This window comes from Tupaia chinensis, unplaced genomic scaffold (genome assembly GCF_000334495.1).
Source record: "Tupaia chinensis unplaced genomic scaffold, TupChi_1.0 Scaffold143204_1, whole genome shotgun sequence".
NCBI lineage: Eukaryota > Metazoa > Chordata > Mammalia > Scandentia > Tupaiidae > Tupaia > Tupaia belangeri.
The window spans coordinates 305,973-310,492 of NW_006203048.1; the positions used below are offsets into that span (position 1 = coordinate 305,973).

At 38.6% G+C, this 4,520-nt stretch overlaps 1 pseudogene; it reads right to left on the reverse strand.

The window, feature by feature from the left end:
• Window positions 1-4,520, reverse strand: part of LOC102481795 (membrane-spanning 4-domains subfamily A member 12-like) — a 20,705-nt pseudogene that overhangs the window by 3,523 nt on the left and 12,662 nt on the right.

The window sequence follows — 4,520 nt, forward strand, 5'->3', positions numbered from 1 at the left end:
CTCTCTCTCTCTCTCTCTCTCTCTTTCTTTCTTTCTATAAATCATCCAGTCTCAGGTATTTTTGTAAGCAACACAATAGCAGACTAAGACACTTATCTTCCATGTATATTATATCTACAATTACTTTTTGCCTTTTTCTTCTACAATACCATGACTACACTTTTTCTCTTTACCATTTTTTAAAAATTTTCAGAGGTTTTTGCCTTAGCATGTGTACTTGGCAGAGAGAGAGGAGAGGAGAGAGAGAGAGAGAGAGAGAGAGAGAGAGAGACATTGTGAGAGGGGAAAGTGAGAAATCCTTTTCTCGAAGGGTGAGGGGGAATAACCATGCCCCAATTCCTTCTTCTCCATTTTCCTCCAGGGATCTTGGGCATGCATGTACACATGTTTGGCTTAATTTTCAAGCCACCAGGCCTGGGTCTTAAGCCATGGTCAACCATGTGGGTGTCCAGCAACATAGCTGCTATGCCATCTGCTGTTCCTCTCTCTGCCACTTTTATCTGAGTCTACTATGTTTCTTGCTGTGTGTGATTTCTTTATAAAATATGTAATAGTAAATTTTGGTATCCATTTGCTTTCTGTAGCTCTGCAATGTTCTTTTTATTTATTTCATTTAATATTAAGATTTTTAGTAGCACAACATCTTTATAAAGAATCTTGTACTGGTAATATGATAAAGTTGCTTCATTCTTTTAATGTCTCTAGTAAAAATTGAATGTCTTTGTCACTACCACATTCTTGCTCTAAAATAAAAATCCATTCAGTAAGTTGACTATTTAATTTCTATATTATTTCAAATCTTTAGAAAATAACTTCTGGGTGTTTTTAATAGTTTTAGAGATCACGGTGGTTGAGGTGCTGGACTCCCACATAGTTAACAGTGGTTTGAGTCTGAGATATGGTAGCTTGCTTTCTCACTCCCCCCCACCCCCATGAGCATATGTACTCTGTAGCAAATAAAAATAAATAAATAAACCTAATTTTTTTTTTTTTAAAAAAGGTAAAAATAAATAGATTCACTCCTTTAGAGTGAACAGAGGATAGGCATGCAGTAGATTATGTGATACTTACCACCGCCCAGCTTTCTTGGGCAAATTCACCATTGATGATCATATCCAGCAGCAGCAGACCCACTCCAACAAGAGATGAGAAAGAACTAACAATATTCATTACTAGGACACTCCTTATCTAATAGAGATGAGAGTAAATTTTATGTTGGATAAATGAAGCGATCAAAGAATATTCTAAATGAATGGCTCTAAATTTTTGAAATCTAGAAATAGTTTTTGTTGTTGCTGTTTTTAGACAGGATCTCACTATGACATAATCTTTCTGCATCATCCTCCCAAGCAGCTGGGACTTCAGGCTCAAAGTACAGTGCCTGTCTTTTTTAAAGGAGGGCCAGGAATCAAATCTAGGCCTCCTATGTAAACTCAGCCTGCCGAGTATCAACCATTATATACTACCATGACTGGACCTGGAAAAAAATTTTTTGGAAGTTGAACTAATTTTTTTCTGCCCTTATGGGTAGTTAACCTGCAAATTATTTTGTATGCAGTCTAGATGAAGAGTATTTCAGAAAAAAAAATGGAGGAAATGTAAATAATATAATGCAGCCACTCGTTTATTATATTTGTCTAAAATAATTATGCATAATAACTCAGTATAATGATGTGGCCCATTCCCCACCCCAACCCATGTACCATGGAGGCAACAAACAGTTTGGGAAAAGAGCTCCCATCTGCATTTTTGAATCCATCTTCTCAATTTTAGACTAATCTTTAGAAAGGTATAAAAAGTAGAAACATCCTAACTTACCAGAGCAGGGTAAAACTCCTTGGTTGCTGATACAGAGAGAGAGCCAGAAATAATGAACTGTTGAAATAGACAAAATTATTTGTGAAATGGTGGGTTCTTTGTGCCTAGGAACATTTTATATGAGAGATTGGTATGTTTGTATTTATTTAGTTTCCTTCTCAAAATTTTCTCTCATATTTATCAATTTTCTGGAGTAACTCTCAGTGATACATCATAGACTTCCTTTACTTTTTCTACTTTAGCTTCTTGTGTGTAAAGCTCATTCTTTGCTTATCATCTGTGAGGTTTCCTTGGGATGATTCCTGAGCTGACTGCCCCAAATTTTCTCATTGTCAAATTATATACATATGTATATATATACACACACACAGACACACACACACACACACACACACACATATATATATTCACACTTCTTTTTTTAGATGTTTTTCAGAGGGCACATGTGCTTGCTGTAGAGACAGAGAGAGACACAGAGAGAGGAAAGTAAGAAATCACCAGGATGGCCACGCTGCAGTTCCTTCTCCAGTCTCCTCTCAGAATTTGGGGCATACATACACACATGTCCAGTGTTATTTTCAAGCTGTCTTGTCCAGGATTCAAATCTCAAGGTCGGTCATGTGGGATCTTTTACTACCACACCACCTGCCGGTCCATCAGTTTTTTATTATTATCATAGTTAAAAATATTTTTATACACATTATCATCAACATTTTTTTTTTTTTTTGTAGAGGTCTTTGCTATAGGGCATATGTGCTTGCCAGAAAGACAGAGACAGAGAGACAGAAAGCAAGAAGTCACCCTGCCAGGGCGATGGACACACTGCAATCCCTTCTCCTCCATTCTCCTCTTGGGGTCTTGGGCATGCACACACACATGCCTGGAGTGAATTTAAGTCACCGAGTCTGGGACTTGAACCGCAGTCGACTACATGGGAGTCCAGCAACATAGCCGTTATGCCATCTGCTGGTCCTATTCATCAGCATTTTTTTTCTTTTTCTTTTTCTGGAGAGGTTTTCGCTATAGGGCGTGTGCGCTCGCCACAAAGAGAGAGACAGAGAGACAGAAAGTGAGAAATCACCCCCCAGGGGGGCTGGCCATGCCACAATCCCTTCTCCTCCATTCTCCTCTAGGGATCTTGGGCACGCACGCACATGCACCCGGCGTGAGTTTAAGCCACTTTGTCCGGAACACAAACCGCGGTTGACTACATGGGAGTCCAGCAACATAGCCATTACACTAACTGCTGGTTCTTCATCAGCATTTTTATTCATAGAGATCATATATATATCTTAATTGCTATGTAAATTTGATTGTATGAATATACCATAATATTGACAAACAATATTGATTAACAAGTCAATATTGGTCAATATTAGTTAATATTAGTCCTCTATCGATAACATCCCTGACTAAAAGCCATTTATAGTTTGGTTTTTATTCATATTTTATTGATTCACAAAGGATCTTAACTAATTTAAATACTTAACACTTGCAAGTGCAGAAGATATAAACATATCTATGAACATGTCTGACTTAGGCATAAAACTCAGTGAATAGGATGAACATACTATAAAGTAGCACCTAGCTGAGGTTATAAAGCTTACTGCAGTCATTACATAGGTATATATGTTATGTACTTTTTTTTTAATTGCAAGAAAAGCAGTTTTAGCTTTAATAAGTCAAAATCCAACAATGTTAAGAAAAATTTGCCTAAGACTTAAAGCCAGGAAAAGGTTAGGATTCTGGAACCAGCAGTTAGCGTAATGGCTATGTCGCTGGACTCCCACGTAGTCGACCGCGGTTCGAGTCCCGGACCCGGTGGGTTACATCTTGGGCACACATGCACACGCGCCCAGTCTGAGTTTAAACCACCAGCTCTGGAACTCGAACCGTGGTTGACTACATGGGAGTCTAGCAACATAACCATTACACCAAATGCTGGTTTTTTTCTTTTTTAAAATTTGCTTAAAACTCAAAAGCCAGGAAAAAAGGTTAGGATTCTGTTTAAACAGTAGGCAGATAGTAAAACTCGAAAAAAACCAGATATGGACAGAGGTAAAATCGAGTAATAAGTGCACTGTAATTTTCTTCTGAAACTTCTTTTTGTCTCTCAGTTCCCCCTTTTACCACAGAGGCATACATTAAATTTTTTCCAAATAATAATAATAATAAATGTAGTCTCAATTTGGTCTGTTATTTGCACAAAGCCCCATAAGACTACTAATTGATTTTGTTGGCCTTGCTGGAACATTTCATAAGGAACTTCAGATTAGACTCTTTAAAAAGCCTCCCAAGGCTACTGAGCCAAGTCAGGAACTTACTATCTGTCTGTGCCTCTAAGTACCTGTATTTAAAAGGTTTTTGGGCCTGTCAGTAAGTGACATTTTTTATTTATCTGCCAGGTAGAACTGTTTATGGTATCAGGCAACCTTTCCAAGAGCTTTTGTTGGCTTTCTTGATACCTACCTTAGTTCCTTTCTGGTCATATCTTCAGAAATAACATTCTAGGGACCAGCAGTTAGCATAATGGCTATGTCGCTGGACTCCCACATAGTCGATCATGGTTCGAGTCCCGGACCCGGTGGCTTAAACTCACGCCAGGCTCGTAGGCGTGTGTGCTCAAGATCCCCAGAGGAGAATGGAGGAGAAGGGATTGCGGCGTGGCCATCCCCCCTGGGGGGTGATTTCTTGCTTTCTGT